The sequence below is a fragment of the Ammospiza nelsoni genome, chromosome 1 (assembly GCF_027579445.1).
Source record: "Ammospiza nelsoni isolate bAmmNel1 chromosome 1, bAmmNel1.pri, whole genome shotgun sequence".
Classification (NCBI taxonomy): domain Eukaryota; kingdom Metazoa; phylum Chordata; class Aves; order Passeriformes; family Passerellidae; genus Ammospiza; species Ammospiza nelsoni.
This window is the reverse complement of record NC_080633.1, coordinates 108,649,047-108,675,132: the sequence shown is the minus strand read 5'-3', so window position 1 is coordinate 108,675,132 and position 26,086 is coordinate 108,649,047. Positions and strand designations below refer to the sequence as shown.

At 39.6% G+C, this 26,086-nt stretch overlaps 1 long non-coding RNA gene across 1 annotated transcript; it reads right to left on the bottom strand.

Annotated features, from left to right (window-relative positions):
• Positions 1-1,780: 1,780 nt before the first annotated feature.
• Positions 1,781-25,847, bottom strand: LOC132084104 (uncharacterized). The gene is made up of 2 exons (XR_009420036.1): positions 25,617-25,847; positions 1,781-2,057 (listed from the first exon to the last, which is right to left on the bottom strand). It is a non-coding gene; the product is annotated as an uncharacterized LOC132084104 (long non-coding RNA).
• Positions 25,848-26,086: the final 239 nt, after the last annotated feature.

The following is a 26,086-nucleotide window of genomic DNA, read 5'->3' as shown; positions in this document are numbered from 1 at the left end:
AAGAAGGCAGAAGAATAAGAGTCCAGGTGTCTGTCAAGTATGAGACATTCTGTGATTCTGTGTCTCAAGATGATTATTTGAATTCACTAGTCAACAGCTTAAAAAGATAAAATCAGTGTTCAACAAGGGCTGGTTATCCTTTCCTTCCTGTCAAGACAGGAGAAGGATGTGCAGCTGGAAATGCCTTGTTACCATACAGGAGCTGGAAGGGTGGATATGCTTATGTAAGCTTTCATAAGCAGATATGTTCCTTAATTTATTTTTTAACTGGCAAGGTCAAAATACCTCCTGAAAAATTAAACACACTCCCTGCTGTGAGAGCTGATAATCAACTCCAATCGCACCGACATTAGTGAATGTGTCCCCATTTCTTTGGTGTGGCTGTCAATCTCTGCTCCGATTCCAGAGCCAAATGTAAGTTTGTGTTGACAGCCTACTCTTCTGTAACTTTCTCCCCAGAATAGAGGTCTTGTTGCTGTTTAATGAAGACATCTTTATTAAAGATGCAGTCTCAAAAATTATACCTAACAATTAATAAGGCTGTTTGCAAGCAAAGCACTGATAGTGATGAGTTGCATGATTGGAGTTCTGTAGCAGGGGTACTTGATCCTTGCTTCCAATCTTCCTACTGCCCTTGTTTTCTTTCTGCTATCTGCAAGGCTTATCTAGCCCTGCTGAGAGCCAGTGCATCTAGATAAAGACAACATGATAGAGTAGTGAGTGGATTTTTGCCATTCTAGTGGGCTGAATTGACCAGGAGGATGGACCAGTCATCGGGGTCAGTGCAAGGAAAGCAGACTCACCAACTCTGATGGAAGAGCTAGAAGGCAACAGTTTGGTTTAGCCTGCTGGAGGAATTTCACCCAAGCAGTTTCTACTTTTTTGGCTGTGGTTTTCGCAAATTTCATGACAGGCTTTGGAAAGTCCAGGGATTGGAGGTATCTTTCACAGAATAAATTATTTTGCTATTTGTTTTTAATTTTTTTTTTCCAATCTACATACTGTGTCATTCCTAAGGATGGTGAAGGTTTCTGCTGGAACCTGCCTTATGTTCTAGTAATCAAATATGGCTATTATTTCATGCAAGAAAAGCCCAGTAACCCTACAGAGCTAAATTTCTCCTCCCTATTTTTACATTCCTACATCGCTCCTTCTCAAGAGGATGTGATACAAAACAATGTTTAGCTCGATTTCCTCTGAACAAAATGAAACCCTACCTGTCACAGAAGAATAACTCAGTGCAAAACTGAATATAATGAGTATGGTCTGATGAGCAGAAGTCTCTCAATCACAACATGCTCCCCACAGCACAGCATATTAACAATACTGAATTGTGAATTGTCTTGAGAAAAGGCTTCTGGCCAAAACATCGACATTCACAAGCAGCTGCTGCACTTGGAGAATGTAGGTTTTAATTATCTTGGGTAAAACAATCAATTTGGAGTGCAGGGCAAGTTAGACTCCTGAATATTACTGATCACCTGGAAAATCACAATGAATGGATGCTTTTCTTCTCAATCTACCTTTCAACCTGCAGCTCATTCCCTGGGCTGTAACAAATGCATTAGGTTTTGCTTAGTAAAGCAGCACCACTGAAGAAAATTCATGAAATGAAACTTGAAAGAAAGTGGGTTATTTAAATGAAAAGAGGTATGATATTGCTAGTCACCTGCTCCTCACTCATTTCCTGGGGATTTAACATGCTTGCATGTGATTCCAAATCAAATAAAACAGTCTATCTACTGATTGCTTCATACAGACAATAACTGAACAACCAGAGTTATTTCTTCTTGTTTCCCACATTTTTTTATTTTTCTTAAGTTCATGCCAACACGATGCCTTAGATAGCTGGGATTAATATGTACACACACAAATATGTGCATACATTGCCATTTCCTCTATTCTCTTCTTCCAGAAGCTGTGAGCACCTATCTTGGGGCTCCCGGTGTTGCAGGCCAGGTCCACTCCTTGCTCCCAGTGACTGCAGGCCGATGCTGGCAGAGTGACACCGGGTGGCAGCAGCGGGTTTCCAGCCAGTGAGTTGAGCTGAAGCGAGGCTGTTGTCACAAGTAATGAAGACATAGAAATTAATTTTGTTTTGATTTCTGAACTGAGTGCTTGGCATGGTATCCAACTCCAGATTTCTTCAGTTTATAATTTGTTCATGCCTCACAGTCCTAGATCCCTTCTTTTTGCTTAAGCTAACATTGTAATTGCTGCATGAATGACAGACTCATTGGGGTTTGTGATACTGGAGGATGTGTGGTGCATGTGTCATCTGCTGAGAATTTGGGATTGTAGCCAGCTGGAGGAAAATCGGACAACTATTTGTCTTTAGGGTATACATCATGTTTGTCCTGCTCTTTGTCCTACTTAACATGTCAAGAGTTGTGACAAGCACAATAGAAGGAACCCTTTCAGAAACATATTTTGCAATTACTGCAAACTTTGCTGGGCAGACGACAGACCTGGGGAGCAAACTGCCTGCCAACCATTATCTTCTCACAGGGGGTTTTCATCACTTGGCAAGTCTCCTCTGAGTGGGCATCACCTGGAACTGGGGAGCAGAGCCCTGGGCTTTAAAAGACAATTTGTTGGGCTGTTTTCTTCTTTCTAGGGAAGTTTAAGATGAGGTCAGACTCCAAAGCCAGCAGCCTATTGCTTTGTCTGACCTACATGTTGCCTGTTATACTAATGGTTCCCAGATGCATTTGCTTTTCAGCAATTTAGAGACTAAAATATACTTCTTGCAGGGAGACAAGTGAGAGATGTAGAGGTCTGAAAGCCCACACCTCAGAATACATCTTGGCTGCCACCTTAGCCATTAGTGAGGCACTCTCACTGCAAACTTGAGGCACAAACAGGCTCAACTTTGTTTCTTAATATCAGTGGTACAGTAGCATGACTCAAGATACTATTTTGGTTGAGGTTTTTTTCTCCCCAAGAGCAGGCAAAGATTTTCCAAGTGTCTCATGCTCAGATTTCTCTATTTGATTTAGCTAAGGAAGCTCAAAGGAGTAGCATGTTATGTCTTGCTTGCTTTCACTGCTGATTAATGCCCAAAATCCATGAGTCCCAGCTGAATGCAGTTACGACAATGACCTCTGCAAAACCCAAATGTTTTCATTTTAGCAGACTCTTCTTCATGCTGTAAATTCCTCTTTAAAATACAGGGCTTTTCATGCAGTCATACCATAGTTCAAAAGCCAATTAAGCCTTTTTTTAAAGATTGGTAATGTGTCTGTCTGCAGTGAAAATCTATGTGTTCAACAGCTAATGCCTTGAAAGTAATTCACTGCCTTCCAAAAAGTTTTACTCTTCTATTTTCTCTCAACAGTCATCAGAACATAATCTGGGGCAGCTCAGTTCATGGCAGTATTGATAATCCTGCATCTTAAATGTCTTGATGGTGCACACAATTAGGGGCAATATGCATAACACTGGCAAACATAGTGATACAGTGCCAGTGGTCAGAAGTATGAACAACTAATTTTCTGCAATTGCTGTTGGGACTTGATGATTTAATATGAAGGTGAGCCCCATTGTTTGGTTTTTCAAATATTGAGAAGCAAGTGTGTTTAGAAGATCAAACTGGACATTAATAAATTGAATTTAGTTATTTTTTTACCAGCAGCAACATCAAAAGTACATTCACTGTGAAAGATGGATGCAGTCTTATGTGGGAAAACTGTTCCTGCATATCATGCCAAAGTAAAATCTGAGGATGGATTTCCATTCCTAAAATAATAGAATTATATGCTATGCAAAATATAATAGTATACATGGCATATACATCAGCTAGAAATAGGCCAGCTAGAAATGAGAGACAAGACTTGGAAAAAATTTCAAACATCGCAAAACATATATTGGACTGTGATGAAGCGGGGCAGAAGAGGATCAGAAATATCTTCTCTCTTGCATGTTGCTTTCTGCCCCGTTTGCCACCCTCGGTAGCAGGTACCCACTGTTCCTCTGTGCCACCTCCCTGCCACACCCTGCCACCTGCTCAGATACCACACAAATCCTCCCACCAGTGCCCTGGGAGGTTCACTGAAACATCCTCCAGTGCTCTAGACTGGTTCCTGAGATATTTTACTGGCAGTTCAACCAGCCTCAGCCATCTCTCCTAGAATCACCTTTCTTAATATTTCTCTGTATTTGTTTACCTGGGTTTTGACTATTCTACCTTGTCCCTACTGTGCTTCCCTGACCATCCCTACACACGGTGATGTCTCCTCTGTGGTGCGAGTTACTCAGAAGCTGCAGATCCCTGAAACCGCTGGTGCCAGGAAGAATGCTGTCATGAGACATGGGAGAGGGATCAAAGCCTCACTGGTGACTGAAGAGAGGAGGAGATACGAAAGGACATCTTGAAGGATAGGGAGAGAAGGTCTGTAGCAAGCCAAGCTTTAATCAATAGAAACTGCTGCATAATCTGCCCTAAATCTGCATCTTCCCACAACACCCTGAAGCACTTCACACAGTCATAACTGCTGACTGTTCTCAGCACTGGGGAAGCCACATTGATCATCCGTAATGCATGTTTACATGAAAGTTATTTACACAAATGCAGAATACAGCAGCCTATTAAATAATTTTTCATGACATGTCACTTATGGAGCAGAAGTATAATTGGCTGCTACATAGCAGTTTCTACTGAAGTGGCTAGGATGTAATGCATTGACATTAAGCAGAAGCAATCAGCTTGAGAAATTTTGTATTGAATGCATTTTGAAGAGTAATTAAGCTTCCCAGAGTAAGCAATGCTTGTTAAATTGTGTGTTAGTACTCGTTACTTAAAGTAGATAACACTACATTGTTTTAAACAGCCTGTCTTATCTTCCCTAAAGAATAAGATTATCTCCTCTGTCTTGTTCTTCTCGGTCTCTCATGAAATACACTCTGTGTGTGTGTCCCTCAATCTGTTTTTCATGTGGCCTCCCATAGTAATGCTCAGCTCTCAGAGCAGCAGCAGGCCAGAGATAATGATATTTTTCCTTTTCTCGGGGCCTGCTCTGCCACTCTTGCTCACGCAGGTTAGTTTCTCATAATATTGGGAATTATGGGACTGCTCAAGGAGTAGGAGCAGTGGAGGCACTGAGACATGGGTAGGATGCTGCCCTAAAAGTGAGAAGGCAAAGACCTTGTCGTGGTTTAACACCGGCCAACACCAGGCACCCATGAGAGTTGTTTGTTCACCCTCCCCTGCCATGGCTGGGTAGAGGAGAGGAGAAAATTAAAGAAGGTTTCATGAGTGAGATAAGGACTGGGAGAAAACACTTCAAGGGCAAAACATGCTCAGCTTAAAGTTTCAAAGTGAATTTATTGCTAACAGAATCAGAGGAGGATAATGAGAAGTAAAATAAGGCCTTAAAACACCTTATTTCCTCCCAGCCTCTCCCTCCTTCCCACCAACAGAGCAGGGGGAGTTTGGTCAGTTCATCACTGGGATTTTCTTCCCCTGCTCTGGTAGAGGAGTTCTTCCCCTGTGAGGCCATGGGGTCCCTTCCATGGAAGACAGTTCCCCATGAAATTCTCTGCTGTGGGTCCACTCTCACGAGCAGCAGCTGTACAGCACCTGCTGCAACATGAACTCCCCCCATGGGCAGACAGTCCTCCCAAAACTGCTGTGGCATGGCTCTCTTCCCACGGGGTGCAGTCCCCCAAGGACAGACTGCTCCAGCCTGGGACCAGGGGCCTTCTGTCTCCACTGGGTCTTCCATGGATCACAGCCTCCTCCAGGCATCCACCTGCTCTGCATGGGCACCTCCCCCACAGGCTGAGGGTGGATCTCTGCATCCCCCATGGATCCCCATGGGCTGTGGGTGGATCTCTGCATCCCCCATGGATCCCCATGGGCTGTGGGTGGATCTCTGCATCCCACATGGATCCCCATGGGCTGTGGGTGGATCTCTGCATCCCACATGGATCCCCATGGGCTGTGAGTGGATATCTGCTTCCCCTATGGATCCCCATGGCTGCAGGGGCACAGCTGCCTCACCATGGTCTCACCACGGCCTGCAGAGGAATCTCATCTCTGGTGCCTGAAGCAGCTCCTGCCCCTCCTTCTCCACTCACCTTGGTGTCTCCATGTTGTTTGCCTCATATGTTCTCACCTCCTCCTCTTCTCTGACTAGAAGAAAAATTCCATGACTTTGTTTTGATTTTCTTCTTAAATATGTCATCACAGAGGTGTTACCACCACCTCTAATTAGCCCAGCTTTGGCCAGCACCATGTCCATCCATCTTCCATGCCATCAGTGGTTGGCTCTGGTGGACATGGTGGAAGCTCCTCAGAGGAGCCATCTTTGTGGCCACCCCTGCTAACAAAGCCAGGCCATGCAAAAACAATACAGGCCTGCATAATTAACATGAATTACCTGATTAGCCAGGGCAGAGAGAACAAAGCCTAAGCAACTTGATGAGCAGGAACTTGCTGCAGGAATTTTGCTCTGTATCTCATGACTTGTTTATCTAACTTCAATGCTCATATTTATTCTTATGGTCCAGGACCAGAAAGTGTATAAGCACTAAAAAACAAAGTTTACTGCTTCTCCTGTAAAACATTTACTGCTTTATTATAAGGCTCTGTTAATGTGATTAGAATTTTCTCCACAACTAGAGTTTACATTATGGGGCACCTTAAAGCATAAATGACACTGTTTTTGATACCATGCAAATATGTACTACTTGAACATGCATTATTTGTAAGCCCCGAAGGAGCAATTGAGCCAAGTGAGCTAATTCTTCTGAGCAGGATTAGTATATCCCATGAGAAGCCACGTCACATTACAACTGATCTCTTACTTTTTTTTATGAAAATGCAGTTGCTGTGGTTTCTAGGTACCATATATGATCCATTTTCTTACATTTCAGCTCTGGATGGCAGTCACTAGGGAGAATTTTTAATCTCATGACTTTTATTGAAACACAAGAGCAGAAGCATAAACCGCATTATTGCTGAAGGAAGTTGGTCTGAGAAGCTATATTTCCACATGCATATGAGTAAGTGAATTACAAGTTAATCCACGTGCAAAAGAGTTTTAGTGATCTCAGTCTGCCTTCTGCAATTTCAGCTCCCTTTGGAAAAATGAACCAAACATCACTAAAAACACATATTTTTCCACTGTCAAATATTTCTCATTCCTAGACACTGTCCCTTGGCACCTCAGTAACTTTGTCATTCTCTGAGTGGATTACTGGTCACTTAGGCAACCGGCACAAATTCCAGCGTCTGAACAGATTTGCCCTGAAAACCTGCCAGCTAGTCAGTGAACAAGTGACTTCTTCATGACTGGTGGAAGGAACGTCACATGATCTCCTTTATTTACATCTCGACAGAAGCTGCTAAAGCAGGGAAGATCTGAAAAGTAATCCAAGATTATCAACATCTTAAGGCAGACACTGTGTGCAGCAGTTCTCAATTTGAGTGTTTATCATCAAGTTAAGCTTTTCTGAAGTGTAAAAGTGACTGGGGGTCAAAGTGACATCCTTTTTTGGAAATTTTGGAAATTTTCATGCTTTCCCCACAAATCATGTGCAATGTTTGATTGTTCTAGAAACTGCTTGAAATGTTTGATTGTTCTAGAAACTGCTAATAATACAACATATCCCATCTTTTTGCACTCTTGTAAAATCACTGATATTTTGTAAAGTCACTCATGTTGGCGTGCTCACAATATGACATAGAGATTTCTCTGCAGGATCCCCCTTTTCAAAAGAAAAGCTAAATTCTTTAAGACAGCATGTGGGCAAGTTCTTTGAGGAGAAAAGGTGTTAAGTTTTTCCCGTTTTAGGTTTTCAGCAGGATTTCCTATTTGGTGGTATAATCTGTCCACTGATTTTCCTCTGCAAGGCCTGAAAGGTCAGATGCTAAAGTCATGACTACTACACCATAAATTGTTTCTGGTCAGAAATGTCTTACAGGAGAAATTGATGCTCACTGACCTGATTTTGCTAATGGGGTATTCTGGACTCCCATGAAATAACTTGGGTGAAGGCATTGGGAGTAATTCCCAGTGCACTCCTGCATCTTCCAATGTGTTTACTAGCAGATATTCATTTAATGAAATGTAGAATATAATTCTAACTGTCATGGCCAAGATATTTTGTCAGAATTTATGCTTCCAGAAATCTAAAATGTAGCTATGATCCATGCAAAACTGAGTCTAGCTTTTTCACAGTTGCCTCTCACATACCTCTACCTGTCGCTGCTGCTTTTAGGAGGAAGCATTTGAGTTTGCAAGGAGCACAGTATTGCTTGCACTTGTCTTTCATTTTGTGAAAGAGAGGTTAATAACATGAGGTACTTTTCAGGATTATCTGTAGCCTGGCCTCTTCTTTTTCTGTGGTTTAAAGGATCCTTGGACAGGGTGTCAACACTGACTGCAAATGTCCTCAGTTTGAAAACCCAGAATAAAGAATGCGTAGCCACTAGATGTAGGGGGTTTTTAAACAAAAAAAAAAAAAAACCAAAAAACTACAGCTGTGGCCAAAATTTTACTTTCTTTGTTTTTCTTCCTGTACCTTACTGTGAAGGCAGGGAATAGATATTCCATTCTTTTTAGCATCAATGTGATTTGCAGCCAGTTGGTTTCCAGCTTTTCCAAGGCTCACACTTGAGATGATGAAATGCATGGATATGTAGGTGAAACTTGAGTAAAATATTCAGAGGGTTGGTGGTCTTCAGCTATTTCCACAGAGGAGCCTTAGACACTGGATGAAACCTAGGTCAAAGATTACAGTCTTGACTATCTGCACTGCTTAGTAAGTAAATTGCTTCTTTCCAATCTAATATCAGTGGCATGGCATTTTTTGGGTATACTGAAATATGTAACTGAGTATATGGATTTCTGTCACTCAGTTGGAGTTCTGACTGCAAAGAGAAGATTACATTAAATGAGAAGTGATCAAGAAATATCAGAAAGACAGAAGCATCTGCTGAAGCTCAAGACCATCTCAACTCAGGAGGTTCTGCAGCTATGAATGTGGAGAGTTATACACTAAGGAAAAAAAAAAAATCTCACAGTCTACACTTCTTGGGAATTTCCTGAGTTGTGTTTTGTCTTTGAGAACTTCCCTCATACTGAAATGAGGCTTCTTCTCAGCCTTTACTTGAAGTCAGTATTGAAAAGCATCTTGGAAAAGCACTGTCTATTGGGCCAAGATTCTCAAAATAGCTAAATGCCTAACTTGTCTATAATTCTTTGGGAGATAGATTCCCAAATACTTAGTCCTTATAGAGAAACATTTTTGAGAAGGATAGAGAAGACCTGTAGAATACTGATTTGCACTAATCCATGCAAATGAAAACATTTCATATTTTTGTAGGAGTCATGAAAAAATATACAGGGCATCCTCAAGGCATGTTGAGCAAGTTCAGAAAATGTAAAGTGCAGTAAGAAAATTCCAAGAAGTATTATTTTATGAGCAAAGGCCAGTGATATTTGTGCCATAAGTTATATAGATCAAAGAAAAACATTGTTTAGCATTTTCTATACATGTATTTCAGTGGCTTTGCATCAAAACCTCCCCAAATATTTAAAAAATTGAATTGCTCCTGGGCTCCTTCACAGTACCTGACAGAAATCTTTCTGTCAAGTGTGATTCAGGAAGAAATACAAGAAACAAACCCACAGAAAACGTGATGTGAAAGTTTTACATTAAGAGGATACTAATTATGTTGAGTAATATCCACTGTCTGTTAGACACTTCAGTAGATACTTCATAAAGAGGAAAGCCTTAGCTGCAAGAAGCTCACAATCTCATGACTGCATATTCAACCTTAATGTTTTATTTATTTCCTTTGTTTTGAGTCCTACTGTGAGTTTGAACATTTTCTCACCATAGTTGGAGGTTTGGGGTTTGAAATACATAAATATGCATTTGAACTATAGTAGTGCTTTTAGTCTAAATGCTTTTATCTCAGAAATTCAATAATAATTACTCTATAAATAAATATCACAGTGCTAGATATATACAAGGAATTTAATCTGAACAGTTAATTTGTGGTCTTATCTAATTAAGCTTCCCTGACCAAACTATTCCTTGAGTATATTCAAATCTGTAAAAAAAAGGAATAAAAGGACAGAATATCAATAATATTGGGACTTATTTTTTCAAGGTGCTGACTCTGAGCAGCTGACCACACTGGAAATTTGGGAAGCAGAGCAGACTTTAAAGGAATTCTGTAATGCTAAAGGGGAAAAGCATTGGTTATGCTGATACTTCCTAGCGTTGAAGACAAAACTGTCCTCTGGGGTATTGTTAAGTTGAAGACAAACACATCCACATCTCTGCTGCAGCTCTAATACAGCAGGGAACATACGTTTTGGTTCAGGACTGTCTGCCTTTTTGTCTCTGCTGCTCAGACTAGGGATGACAGCATGTGTTAAAGTATTACAATCATTTGGATCGCGCTGCCTCCTTCTGCTAATACAAGTCTTAGGTCTTGTTTTACCTGCTTTCAAGTCTCCATGTGAGAGTCGGGTCAGTGCACAGAGCCCATGCTGGGAGAGATGTGCTGCCACAAGGAGGGAGGAGAGCCGCAGCGCTCAGCGCAGTTGGCTGGTGGCGGCTACAGCTGCGTCGGTGCTGCAGCAGCCTGCAGAGTGCAAAGTGAGGCCCTGGGAATGACAGCCTGGGAGCCATTTGTGACACTGCACACAAAAGGTGGTCCCTAGCCCTAATCATCCTTTTAGCCCCCTAACAAGATCTTTGCAATAGATTGAGGCAGTTCTGTTATTGATTCAGAACGTGCTCCCCAGTGGCGAGTTTCCTTCTCCACTCTGTGTTTTGGTGAAATTGACAGATTTTAAAGTTGTGCCTGCACTGCAGGCATGGCATGAGAAGAAATCTGGCAGTCCAAGCAGGTGCTGTTTCACCATCCATTTCACCTCATGTTGGTGCAGGTTGCTCCTTTGCCAGCCTCAGTGACATATTTTGAACTCTCAAGTGCATCATCAGAAAATCCCTTACTTATACTTGATAGTGAGGAACAAAATCATAGAATCATAGGATCATTTTAAAAAGGCCTTTAAAGATCATCTAGTCCAACTGTCCTTCAATAATCAAGGACATCTTAAACTAAATCAGGTTACTCAGAGGCCTATCCAACCTGATCCTGAATGTTTCCAGGGAGGTGGCATCTATCACCTCTCTGGGCTGCTTGTTCCAGAATTTGATCATCCTCATAGTGAAGAATTTATTCCTAATGTGTAATCTATACCTACCCAGATTAAAGCTAGCCTGTCTTGTCTTGTCACTACATGCCATTCCAAAAAGTCCTTCTCCAGCTCTCTTGCAAGCCCCCATTAGGTACTGGAAGGATGCTCTGAGATCTCCTTAGAGCCTTCTCTGTGCTGAACAGCCTCATCTCAGACTGTCTTTATAGGATAAGTCCTCCAGGTCTTTGATAATCTTGATGTTTTCCTCTGGACTCACTCCAGCAGGTCCATGATCTTCTTGAGCTGGACGTCCCAGAGCTGGATGCAACACTCCAGTTATGGACTTTAACAGCAGAGTAGAGGAAAGGAATCAGCTCCCTCAGCCTGCTGGCCATGCTCCTCTTGGTGTAGCCCAGGACACAGATGTCTTTCAGAGCTACAAACACACATGGCAGGTTTATGAGCTTCTCATCAACCAACATCCCAAATCTTCAGGGCTGGTCTCCCTCCATTCACTGCCCAGACTGCATTTGTGCTTGGGATGAGCTCATCTCTTAGCTTAACTTGCTTTTGTGCACCTGGTTTATCCACAGTTTTGTCTGTGTATACAGACATAACAGGTGATTTGGAAGGGGATTTCCTCCATTTTTATGGACGGCTTAAATAAAGCTGTTTGTCCTGGTGAAAAATAGGGATAAACATTTTTTCCTCTATTGACAGGTAACATACTTTGAACAAGATGGAGGAAAAAACTCCATATCTTTCACTTCTCCATGGAGGGAAATATTCATGCTTTTCAGAAATTGTGAATCAGAGGTTTGTAAAATGGTTGCAATATTGAATTTACATGTGTATGACAAATGTTTTTTTCCTTTTTATTCCCTATGCAGTGTATTTCCAAATCCCTTTTCCATTGTTTTAACTTCATTATATTTAATCCAAAATTTACAATTAAAAGGATAAAAACACCCCAAAAAGCTAAAATACAAAACTGTGGGATTAAAAAACCCCTAAAAACTGATGTGACTTATCTGACACATTTTTCATTGGAAAAGCACAAGAATTAAATAGTGGAAATGAAAATTTCAGGATAGTGTAAATTACACCTGCTTACACAAAATAGTGCTCTCTAATACTGCATACCTTTGTCAGAACAGGGCACCACTAATTTGGTGCAGAGCACAATCTCAGAAGGTAAATATGCAATATATAGAGAAATGGCCATGCTTATCTGGCTTGCATAAAAATCTATGTAGAATCTAAATTTATAGCGTAGTGATGCAGCACGCCTCCTTAGCAAGATGTTTAAAGCAGTATTGGCATATGTTTTTATATGATTTGTACTGACAGTTGAAGATTTCTTATTACTGGATATTCCCCAATTCAAAGTGTTGTAGGAGAGCATTATTTGTGTCCCATTCTGGAGGAAATGTCACAGTGTTTCTGAACAGCGTTTTTAAGAATCATGCCTGTCAGTTACATTTTTACTGTTACATGCATCAAACAATTTACATTTGATACATGCATCAAACAATTCAATAGCAATATAGAAATTTTAACAATAATAATTTGATTCACTGTTGATTTAATTTCTTTCAACTTCTTAGGTGTTGTGTATTTTGTTAGGCGACATCTCAAAACCAAGTTTGCTAACTGTAGCTTTTTGAAATATTACAATGTACTCTCATTTTAATTCAATTCCATTTCATGAAGATAGAGTGACTGCACTGGAAGCAAGGCTTGTGTTTTATTATAAGGGGAACCAATATTTAAATTAGTTCATAAGCTCAGCATCAAAGAAAAAAACATTGCATGTAATGATTTGCATATTACCCTGTGTATGCATGATAGCACTAGAAGAAACAGTTCAAGCAAAGTAACAGCAAGCTATAGGGATGTAGGCTATAATCCCTTGGTACAAGTGCCTAAAAGAAATAGAGTGCTGTCAAGACCTTCCACTAATTTATAAAATCACACAGAATGTGTGTGGGTGAACAAACATCAGAGACTGAGAAATGCAAAGCTGCTTTAAGAATAAAATTATACTTGTGGGGAGGCCATTATCCAAGGAGAATCCCACAGTTTTGTTAAATTCCTTTCTTTATTTGTAGATTCCCCAATGCTGCGTGTTTTGTAATTTAGGAACTAGTGAAGAAAGTGCACATCACCAAATGAGAAAAATCTGCCAAGAACTTGAGTGTGCATGCTGATTTAGACAGAAGCTGTAAATTGATACTTTCTGTTTGATTTTGTTTATGTTATTTTGATAATTTGGTAAAATTATTTTTATAATGTATATTAACAATCAGACACATTATTAGAGATATTTTGAATAGTAAATTAAAGATATTACAGCATATTGCCTAGAGAGTTGCCTAGGAGGAATTAATTAATTATTGGTATTGAAATTAAGGAAGAATTAAGTAAAAATTTGGTTCCCAATTTTGTTTCACGAGAATTTAGAAAATCCTCAGAATATGTTTTATTTTTATGATTCTAGAATACCTCATCAGTGAATTCACATTTCTCCAGCTGTGGTACTATTTTGTGTAGGTTTAGTCTGAGCACTGATAATCCAGCTGAAGGAAATGACTTCGCTGACAAGAATTTACTTACTGTAATGTATAGTGCCTTAAGGATTTCTTGTGGTGTGGTTTACTAAGGGAAGAAGGGCTCTGGTCTTGATTTCCCTCCACACCTCTCCTCAGGTGTCAGTTGAACACCCAGAATAATTTCAAGGGGCAAGAGGACAGATCCAAGTGAGGATCATGGAGCAGGCTCAGCTCTCCCTGAGGAGCTGCCTCTCCCAGCTGTACTCACAGCCTGCCCCTACATTTCTCCCTACAGGAGCTTCCCTTTGCCCAGCAAACGAAGGAAGAAGAAGATCATCACCTCAGAAGAGTTGTATGAGAAGTATTCACAGTTCAGGGCTTGGCTGCACACAGTTTTGCATGTGCATGTCCTTCTCGTGGGCTGCAGATGGTTACACATTGAACCATGAAACCTCCTTCCTTTCTCATCCCATGAACAAATATTCAGGATGAATGGGGATGAGGATACAAAAGGAAAACCTGGTAGCAGAGAATCAAATCTGCTTTCTTTTTCACAGTGACTGCCACTGCAATCCTTTAATAGTCTCATGATCCAGCTGTATTAAATTCCCTTCCTTATTCCATGTAACTCAGCTGGATCATGTAGGCCCCTCCACTGACGACACTGAGACTTTGCTGGTGCTCTTGGCATGGGAGGCTGCAGACTGTCAGTAATCCCTTTTGCATTTTTGGTGTTGGTTTCTGATAAGATAACTGGACCCAATAAGTGAATTAATTTTGAAAGATTCATTGAGCTAGCAAAGCCAAGTGTAAATCCCATTCTGTAGTCTTGTAATGTGAGTCCCAGCATGGGGTGATTTGGGCTCTACCCCACTCCTGATGGCAGTTCTGGTGGAGGAAACACAAAGGCAATCTGAAAAATACATTGGCTTCTTGCATGAAGGCAAATAATGTTCATCTCAGCCTTTTTCTGATGTATACCCTTTCATAGGTGGGATCCCTAGGACTAAGTCTGGTCCTAGTTGAAACAAGGATTTAGTATTACTGCATAAAAAATACAGCAGCTCACACATGGATGTCCAATAATCATAAGTTTGTGCAGCAAGAAATACTGCTATTTCCCTGTTTTCTTTAGGTCTACAGGCTGCTGGAGATGTTGGTTTGTGTGTCCCAGCACCATGCGAGTTTTGGTCATTTTGAGGAGCAATGAAAAGAGGAAGGGAATTGGCTTTGTTGATTATGCTTCTTTATATTGAAGGAAATTCCTGTAATATTTCTAACAATATTATTTTTCTCCTAGGTTTTTGCTTAGAAATATGAAATGCAATGTTCTGGAAAAACAGTAGGCTCTTGTTTCCCTGTTTTTGTCAGTCAAATTTGTACAGAAACTGAGTACAAACTGCCAAATATTTAATAATTCAACTTTCTTAAAGGGGATCATGAGGATTGTTTCAGTCAATGTTAAGGGAAAAGATAAACTTTCCTTGTCATATCTCTCAGATTGAACATAATCTTTTATATTTCTTATTTAATATGATACAAACTTCAATATTAGCTGTAATATATAAAAACATATTTCCATTGGTCTGAAAAGTATGATTATTCTCTAAGTCATCCTTGTCCTAGGTACACATGTGCACAATTCTTGAAATTATTGTCAGTGCATCTCCAGTGTCATCACAGGAAATTTGAAAGCACCATCTCTACAGAGACATTTACTTCCTTACTTTTTGCTGGCAATGAGTCTGTGCAGTCTAGCTTATTGAAACCTAGAAGAGCAGAAAGGTATTTCAAATCCCAGGCACTCAATGAATGAGATGTGAAATGAATTTCATGTGGATCAGCCCCCAGAGGCTTGTCACAATAGATAAGGCAAAGTGGATAGATGCTGCATTAGTTCATGTATGCTTCTGAGTAGCAGAGCTAATAACTGAATCATAATTTCACTTCGGGACACAAGGCTACTGTCCTCCTTTGATCTCTTCACCCATTCCAGCAAGCTAGGAAAATGCCATAATAAAACTTCCTAAATACACGCAAGGAGAGAACTGGTAAAGCCTTATGAAATAGCCAAACCACTCCACAAGCAGCACTTATTATTAACCCCTTCAAACTGAAAAGAGCCAGACATAGTTTTTATTTCTAGTCCTCAAGACATGTAAGCCTATATTCAATTATTTGTATGTGGGATAGCAGTAAAACTTCATACATGACAGACTGTGTTTCTATTTGACAAATCCTTCCATTTAACTCTTGTTGAGAAGCTGATGTGGAGACACCTGAGCTGACACTTCAGGAGAAGAGCATGTTTAGCTCAGACCACAGCAGCTCATTTATTTTTATTCTTCATGAGAGATTAGATATTTAATGACTGGAGTAGTGCTAAGGTGTTGCTTTTCACCAGCTCTCAGTAGCTGAACACAACAGAGGCTGTGTGGGAACAAGATTTGTTTTTGGCTCCTGTTAGCAGCTGTGCCAATGTTAGCACTTCCAAAGACCTGCTTCCTGCTCAAATCTCCAGGTAGGAAGCACCTCTGCTGGCAGCTAACATCAGCCTTGCAGCTGACCAAACTCAAAGATTTAATATGAGAAAATGCCAGGGAGTATCAGCTGGTCTGGTTACTCTTCCTTCCTCTACTCCAGAAGTTATCTCCAAAAAATGTTTTACTGTAATCCCAGGAAACATTAATGAGCAGTTATACTTGAGATATTCTGTTCCTCCAAATTCCTTTGGTTATTGATGCTGCCTCTGTGCAGGTCACACACCATTCAGCTGCCCCGGGGAATCCTTTACCTTTTTTGAGGTAAAAAGGTAACACACAACTAGTTAGTCCTGTAATTATGGATTTAAAAAATTCCCAAAAACTTGCAAGTCTATTTTGTGAGTCACTCACATGCAAGAACCTATCACATTATTAATTTTCTACAAATTATAGGTAAATTATGGACTGAATATTTTAATGCTATGACTGTGATTTTGTGTGTGTGTGTGTGTTCATTCCAGCTGTTTAGATTCACTTCTGCACCACACAGAAAATCCCAGCACAGAATGCATTGGCAGTGGTTTTAGAGTGTTGGGCATTTTATAGCTCAGCATTTCGGCTGACAAATGAAGGAGGGGTAGCACATATGTTATTATTGTCTCTAATCTGAACACCCAGAAAGTGACTCCTGAGGAAATCACTGCCTTTGCAGTCAGAGGTAAAATTACAAACCATCACCAATTGTATGTGGCTTCTTGCTGTGGTAAAGAAAGGGAGGGAAAACAAATACCATTTCCATATGTTTTTTTTATTTAGTATAAATTTTCCAACAGGTGGGTTCCAGAATAATCACAGCCTGTGAATCATGATATAAATACAAATAAAATTACTTTCCAAACCATCTGCATGCACACACGTTTATAGAGTTGTAGTTGAGCCTCTTTCTGTGAATGCTCTGTGAATGCTCCATGAAAGAGGTAAAGTGTGTTCCTTGACTCTGAATAAAAGCACAATGAAAGATGATTAAACAGTGGGTTTTAGGTGAAAGAGAAGAATATATAAATGAAAGTCCCTCTTGCTCTTAAGAAAAATGAGGTCTGAAATGCTTTTGAAATCAAGTTCTGAAATCAGAATACTCCAATAGGCCATAATTTGAAAGACAAACAATTGTTCCATATCAACAGCCTATTTCTTGCTAATGAGATAATTGACATTATAGTGCCTATTGTCCACAATTTTGCTTTGGTATTAGTCATCTTGTCACCACAAGCTGAAAATTCCCATTTCAGAAGAAATCCTCCAATCTATGTTAATTCTTACTCTGTTGATCATTATTTGTTTTCTTGTTTGTGTTAAAGGACAGATTTTCACTTCTATTAACTACATTGTATTGAGAGTTTAGATGATGTCTTTCCACTGAGTCGGGGAACACGTAGATTTCTGCTTGCCAGGTTCTCAGGTCTCTTTTTCCCAAGTCATAGTTGTTTATTCTACCACAAAAACCTCCAGGGTTTTTGCACCTATTTCCCATATAACTTAAGAACTTTAGGGGTCTATTTCTCTGGGCAATTAAATGCTGTGTGGAGAATTTGCACACATTTCTGTTGATAAACACCATTTCTGCAGTGAATAACTGCTGATATTAATAAACTCTTAGCGACTGTTGATAAACTCCATTTTAACAGTGAATTAAAAAGAACCCCTAAGACCTTAGAAGTTAAAACTCATAAGGAGACACCCTTGCCTGTGGTTACACAAAGACCACTTTAATGTGTATGAACACTTATAGTTTTCATTTCTCTAATGATTATTTAGGGTCTGCAAAATGAACATACTTTCCTGCTTATGTAGTGGTATGACCAGTACTTTTTCTGTACCCCATAGATGTTCATTACACACAGAGCCCCAGGATTTGGTCCTTTATTTCTAAAAGGTAACCTTTTTTCCCTATTATCAATGGCCCTTGCTTCATAGGCCACCCCTGTACAAGCTTATTCATTTTTCACTGATCTAGATGTTGCATTGAAATTAGATCATATATAAGTGTCTTTCACCTCTCTTGGGGGCACTCTGTAAACAGCCATTAACTAAAATGCACACAAGCAGGTAGGCATGTAAATACATAAACAAAGACCCTTTGAAAAACAAAGGGATTCTTTTCTCCAAGAGAATTTTCTTCTGCTTCTCTACTTGAAAGTTAGGAGATACAAATATAATTAAGTTATGAAGGAAGTAAACAGAATGACTAATTAAGATCATTTGTTGTCCTGAGGCTGAGCTCTCCTGATGATCTGGATGACCTGGTTATGAAGTTCCATATTTTTCAAAATCCAGGTGGTTTTGTGCTCACAGAGCTAAGGACAGGATTCTTATGATTCATGGGTTGCTGTCACTGTGCATGCCTGCTAATGGAAAACATATAGGATACAAGGAAATGTGCAGTAACTCGGGTGCCTAACAGCTTGGAAAACAGCCATTCACTTGTCAAGTTCTTCATGGAAAGTAGCTGGAAGCCTTGTCAGCCACACTTTGTTCTCTAATGTACCTAAGCTTGTTTTATTGCTGCTTTCTCAGATAGGCAGGTACAGCTCAACTTGAATCATGGTTTGGTTTTTTGTTGTTGTTCTTGCTTCAGATTGGAGGGGTTTTGTGGTTTTTCTCTTAGTGCAAACAAGCATGTCATCACTGTCCTTTTTCCATCTCTAGTGCACAATCTAAGATTACATTTGTGGCAACAGAATGATCTTAAATAGCGTTAGTGATACAAACCATTTTAACTTGCCAGCAATGAGTTAGAAATGTCTGGACTTTAAATCAGGCATGTAGCAGTGGTATAGAGCATGCATGCTGTTCAGGATGTCCTGAGGGCTGGGAGATCAATTCAGCTTTGCTCAGCCGTGTCAACAGCGACTATCTAAAGATGCTGACATGGCTCAGCTTGATAGGTTGAAGAAATTTAACTGCTTTGATAAGGTTAAAGGGGGAATCCAGGCAAGAATAGAAAACAAAACAAAACACTGCTTAGGAGCTTGACTACACACTGCAGCAACCCACTGATGACTGACAATACAACCAGTGTAAATTACCTTTCTTCCAGAAAAAATAATTAACAAGCTGTGTATGGAAAAGGAATCAGCTGGTGTCTACAATCCTTCCTACACTATCTGGTGTCAAGCAACAACACCAACAAAACCAATTACATTGTTGTTCCTGCCTGTATCATAAGGCCTGTCAGTGTCATAGGGCTGAGAACTTCAGAAGAGGCTGCCTCCAAAATGCAAAATTTAATCCTGAGTTTAAACTTTGCTACTGGAGAAGAGCTCAGCAAATAGGTTTAGGGATTTAAAACCTTTTTTTCTTCCTGTGGAAGAATTAAAGCAGTGGCTTATCACAAAAAATGATCATAGAGCTGCAGGGTAAAATTGGAAGCCCCCCTAATCAGTGCAAGGGTCTTCATAGTAAGACCTTTGATAAATTGGTTTCAAATGCCTTTTTGCATGCACAGTTCAAGTATGCCGTTGAATGATTTAATGAGTGTATCGGTTTGTCAGTGTATTGACTTGTTTTCTAAATGGAAGTTAGTTTTTGCTGAAGAACTTACTAATACAGTGTTACTCTTGAAATTACTTTTGTCTGCATTCCTACCTCAAAAATAAAAGAAAACATACTTTCTAAAATTTGTCTTTGTTAGCCATCCACCACACAATGCAACATTTACCAAGGCATATTAGACATCTGCCATACCAATTACAGGAATTAAGCCTGTCCAGAATGTTTTATTTCTTTTCGTTTTCACTGAAGCTTGTGTCCTTTGGACTACTTCTAGGTTTTGTGGTCTGAAAAAGAATAGCAAGCAGAGAAACCAGAAGCTTGTCACAGACCAGGCTGGCCTTTGTGAGTCCTGACACTTTTTTCTTGTCTGACAAAATATGGTGTATGGAAAAATGCTAACCAATAGCAGGCTGCTGAGGTTTACAAAATTCCCAGTTAAGTGGGAAACTAAATTACAGATCAAACCAGTTGCTAAATTCAAGAAGAATTGAGTGTTTAGAGGGATGGAATGGAGTAAAATGTATGAAGAAGTGCTAGGAGAACCACAAGATAGGCAGAAAATAGTTTTTAGGGAGTTGCAGGAAAGGTCAAGTTGCTGTAACTCAACTTGGAATAACTAGTCAAGAACTGCAGGCAATGCAATACCTTCTGGAGGGCAAAGTGATAAAAACCTCTGCTTTTGAGATTGGACTGGACTGGACAGAATTATGTGGTAAAAAATATGGTACTGGCAGAGATTCAGGGATCCAGTTAATCTCTTTTAAATAGATATATGATGTGAAAATCCTTGTGCATCTAATAACCTCAAGTATTGAAAATGTAGATTAATAAGTCCTATTAAAAAAATCAGAGTTGTTAGGCAAAAATATGGATTGGAACTAAAATGCATAGGATCACACAGTGCATATTTTGTTCAATATTATGTTGAAGCAGCTAAATCACAGACATTTCAGAGTTATGATAAAATGTCTTTAGTCATGCTGGTTATAATTTGGGAGAGTGGTTCTTTTACTGATATAAGAGGTTGATGTAGTGCTTTTATACTGAACTATCAGCTTAAATTCACATGGTGCACACCACCAGCCTATTCAGGCTAACTTTGATAGAAAGGTTTAGGAGCTTATTTGGTTCATTTTCTACTTAGAGATTATTTTTTATTGCTTCTTTCAATGAACATTGTGGCATAGGAGGGAATTCTTTAATTTGAAAAATTTTAATTTTGGCTGATTTTTTTTCTGCTGGAAACTCTGAAGCAAAGCAGGTGGCATTGTTCCCTAGAGATCTAAGAGAACCAGAAACTGAAGCAAAACATAAATTAGATTTGTTAGAATAAATTTTAGGAAATATAGCTCAGAAAGAAATTATTCTAGTTTTGTTGTCTTAGAATAAAAGATACAATGGTTCCTACATTGCACAAAATGAGAGTATATCTCAAATACAATCACTTAAAAAAATTTATTTTATTTTATGACAGTCAAAGTGTGGTGCTGACCTTCAGAATGCAGGCTGGCTATCTAGAAAGAGGTGCCCTTGTAATTTGAATGACAACCTTGCCACTCTTGCCACTACTTTAAAAAGCAAGAGATGTTTACAGCCACTTCAGGGAATGCATCTTATAGGAAAGCTTGACCCTGATGCCTTGACCCTGAGGCTTGACCCTGATCTCTTTTTGCCGGGTAACCTTGCAGGCAGCAGAAGTTACAAAACAGAACAGAATGTGCTGTGATCTTGTCCACTGAGGTTCTTGAACTAGTTTTCTATTGTTTCCTACATTGCAATGACTCTTCTGATATTACACTTAAATGCCCTGAAGATCAGTCAGTCTTCTCACCCAAGAAAATACTGATGGGGTCAATATCACGTTTATGGAAATATTTATGTTTCATTTGGTCTCAAATTTCTTGCTAAAAAGAAAGAAAAACTGTGATACAATTGTCATTAGTCCAAGATTAATTTTTCTTTTCTTTTTGGTTTGATTTCAATTCTTACCATTCCCATGTCAAAAGACTACATTTGTATATTGGTGTCATTACATCGTTTGTTTTTCTTTGTGTGTGGCATATATTGTCATGTTGACTTCCCCTAATGTTAACCAGTAAAATGATGATGCAATTATGCCTTAGTGTTGACTCTTCAAAAATGTTTCAATACTCCCATTTACATCCCGAGCTGCCACTGGTTTTGTGAATATACTTGGTTAAATCACTTCATTGCTTTGCATGTCATATTCCTCTTGCAAAATGCAGGTAATGATGTCTGCCTCTTTTGCTGATGCTATATTGGAGCAAGATAATGTCCATACATACATTAAAAATAGCAAAGTTTGGCATTCTCACAGCTGAGAATCTGAGGTGCAACTAAAATCTGAAATGTAAAAATCAGTGGGGAAATATGGCTGGAAATGTATTTAAACCCACTTACCTAGAATATAACATGCAGAAATCACAGAAATCACTGCTGTCTGGGTTTTATTATCTGGGATTTTTACCTGATACCCTGGAGATTTGCTGCAGGAATTCCTGCTTCTGAGAAAATTTTCATTCTATATTTAATCCCAATCTCTTTATCTTGATATGTGTGATTCTATAGAGACACAAATGCATGTACAGCTATCAAAGTTTATAAAAGTAACTGTCAGGAGCAGGGGGTGCCAGTCACATCAACACACATTTTTGTTTTGTTTCCATAATCCTTTAGACAATCTTTGTTTATTTGTCCAATCCTGTGCATTTTTAGTGCTCATATACCACTTCTTACTGTAGCAGAACTGTGGCAACCCAGCACTGACCCTTCCCATTAATTTTAAAGGAGCAGCTGTATTACCATTTTAAAACTTTGTCCACTTTTTGAAAACCAATCTTAGCTTTCTTTTCACTTTCATTTGTTTAGCCCAGATGAAGAGGTTTCTGTAACTCTTGTTTTTTAAATCTACCAACTTCTTTTCTCTAAGTCAAGATTTCTTCATTTAATTTTTTTTTCTATTTTCTATGCTCCTGTTGATTTAGTGTAAAATAAAATAAATTGTGCATTTTTGGAAGTAAGTCCAAGTTATTTAATTTAACATTGTGCTTTGCCTAGATTCCACCTCTCCTCCCACATTATGTCATTGTTTTGAATAGATGATTTTAAGAGTGTCTTGAGCTTCCTAGTGCAGCAATTGTTCTTTTGGATGATGCAGTACAACTCTGGAAGTTGTGAAACTGCCATTTAAACAGGCATCAGCTATGTGTGTACCCATGGGCACCAAAGAGCTTTATGAAAGCTCTGGCTGTTGAGTGTCAGATAATAAATCCAGGAGGAAAACAATATGAAAAATTGCTTAAATGATCAAAACAGAAAACATGAATAATGACACAACGCTGAGAATTTCTGATTATTGAACCAGCAACAAAGCACACTTCTCAGTTCTCCTCAAACAGACCCTGTCAGGAAAACAAAGCAAGTCAAAACCAAGCAGCACAGAAAGGTCTTCTTTCTCCCCATTTTGATCCTTTGCCTGCTACTTTGAAGAGTGAGTTGCATAATAGCTTGAACGAACTGTTAGCATTTTAATTATTTAAAAGGTCATCAGTGCGTGGGAGAGCTATGCTGAGAGCTAGAAAAGGTTTTTCAAATCAAACAGAAAAGGCAGGAATAAACTACAAGGAAAGCCATAAAGGATAGCTGAAGAGGAGGAGCAAACCTTATGGAAAAGTCTGCAAGAGACGCTGCCCTTGACTTATTCACTTGTCAGTGGCATTGAAGAACTGCTCTGGATCTAACCATGTTTACAGTTTCAGCATTCATATTTCCTTATTTAATAGAATATAACTTGTTTAAATTTTATCTATCCATCTGCTGAGCCACTGATTTAATATCCAGTTACCTTTACTAATTTTAGAAGCCGTATGGTAAAGTGTTTTTTTTCTAAAGAGGAAGGACGACCTATAATTTTGACTTGTGTCAGAGCATGTGCCAGTATTAATTAGAAAGCTGAAGTTAGTTCAGAGACCAAAACATTCTACATGTCTAGGAAATGTAAAGTTAATTAAAAAAAAAGGTAACTCAATGGGTAGTAACTGCTACTGACAGAATAATGTTCAATTGCTGTAGAACTGAATTTCCATATTGGCATAGAGTAGATGGCAGTCCTCCTCTTTACTAGGCTGTCTGCAAGAATAAGATCATGTTTTATGATAAAAGTAGTGCAGCCTGATACTCTGAAATACCTCAAAACCATAGAGGCAGAAGTTTACATTGTGCTTGAAAGAACTTGCTAAAGAGACTGCAAACAAAGAAGTATTAGAAACTCAAAGTATCAAACAGAAGTATGGTATTACAAATACAGTTACATAACAATGGCAGTTAAGTCTGCAAATATGTGAGGTTCCAGTATCTTCCTTTCTTAAAAATCCCTGCAAAATAAGTTTGAACCATTATTTAGTTTCCCCTTAAGACTCAAAGAGTGTTTTACTGGAAGAGAGGCATAAAACTTATCTGTGTTTTCCTAAAGCTTTGATGTATTTCAGGTAGTTCCAATAGAAAGATTTAAGCAGTCAGCTCAAGCTAAACTCATTCCTAGAGCTCCTCCACAGGCACGGATGTTCAGCATCATTGCTTCGGGTCTGGCCCATCTAACTGTCACAGATGCTATTATCTTCCTGAATTTGTTCCTGAAAAAGGCAGTGGCTAGGGGAGAAATATTTCCCATAAGAATTAATATAATTGCAGTGGGTGAGGGTGGGATGCACAGAAGGTGCAGACAATTTAAGAGAAGGATGAGGAGGATGGGGAAAGCAGGAGCAGGGCTGTCTGCTGTATTCTGAGCTACCGGGTTTTCTGAGCAGAGCACAGAGCTGAAATATCTCAGATGCTTCACCTCTGAGACTGAACACACAGTTGTGTGAATCTTTCAGAATAAGCACTTTTGGTGTCTCTAAGTGCACTGTGGCATTTCCATAGTTGCTATCATCCTCTTCAGATGAACCATGAGTAATTAAGGGTGAAGGACAGAAAACCAGGGTAATGATAATGGTAACAAAGAGACGCCAATGATGTTGAGGTACTGTTGCAATGCAATTGCTTCTCTGCTCCTATCTCCAAATATAAGCTCATTTAAAGCTCTATTTTGCTCTTGTATTTGCATTGCAGAAAAATAACAATCCTTTTCAATTCGGAGAACTAAACACAGCTAACTTTTGTGGTCTTCCCATTTTGGAGAGCTACCTTGGTCCTCCCTTTGCAGATGGGGGAGTCAGTGGAGAAGGACCTTTGCAATGGGTCTGGGCACACAGATCCCACCAAACCTTTTAGAGAGTGACTTGACTTCTCCAGGTGCTAGGTCCAAGAGAATATCTCATTTGGAGGTTTCCTGTGAGGCAACCACAATAGTTTCATAAGAATTTTTTAACATGGGTTTTAAGAGCAGGTTGGTGTGAGTAATGCAGACAAACAAAGTACTATGTGGTAATGAGAGAGTGAGGAAAGGCTACAAATTTCATCCGAATGAAAGCATGATGGGTGAGGCATGGGAATTTGGTGAAGAATTTAGAGAGATGTAAAGGAAAATGCAATATTTTGTTATATACACCTGGGTTTATACTGTGGTGAGCATCCACATCTAATACTAGGAAAAAGTGTCCTGCATTTTAATTAAAAATGGCACACAAGGTCAGAGAGGTGTTGCTCTTTGCCTCTCACTGTTTCTTGATGAATGACCTAATGGAAGGTAAAAGAAGAGTACAGAGTTATTTATCTCCTTACAGCCCATGTATGTCTTAATCCTTCTATCATAGGCTATTGTGCCTAGGTTCTTATGAATTTCTTTTTCAAGGTGAAGCTCCCTTTCTTACAATGAAATTTAAAAATAGTCATGAACTACTTACATTTCCTTTCTGCTAAGCAATCTTGCACAGCTCAATGGGGTCAGTGGGGTCATATTTTCCAGGTTCTCAGAAGAAGCTTGATGTGCACAGATTTTCTGCTGTTAACAGTGAAAACCTTGCACCTACATCTGGATTGCAGAGCAGGTGTTTTATTCAGCTCATCCCACACACCCCAGCCTTCCAGCAGTGCATGAGAGGGGAGTGCAACGCAGCTCCCTCCCAGCTGCTCTGTTCTTCCCCAGGGAAATCAGGACAAGGAAAACAAGGAGCACCTGGGATTCTTCCTGGCACAGGGACGGCATGTGGCCAGCAGATATCACACATCTCATGGGACAGACGTGGCAGGGAGTGAATGAACCCTGCACTGTAGTTGTGCCCCTGTGACTTTGTACGGTTTCAGGCTTCTGCTGATGCAGCTTTGCTATTTAAAGATGAATATGCTCCTAGTGCCTGTCTTGCCTTCCTTCCAG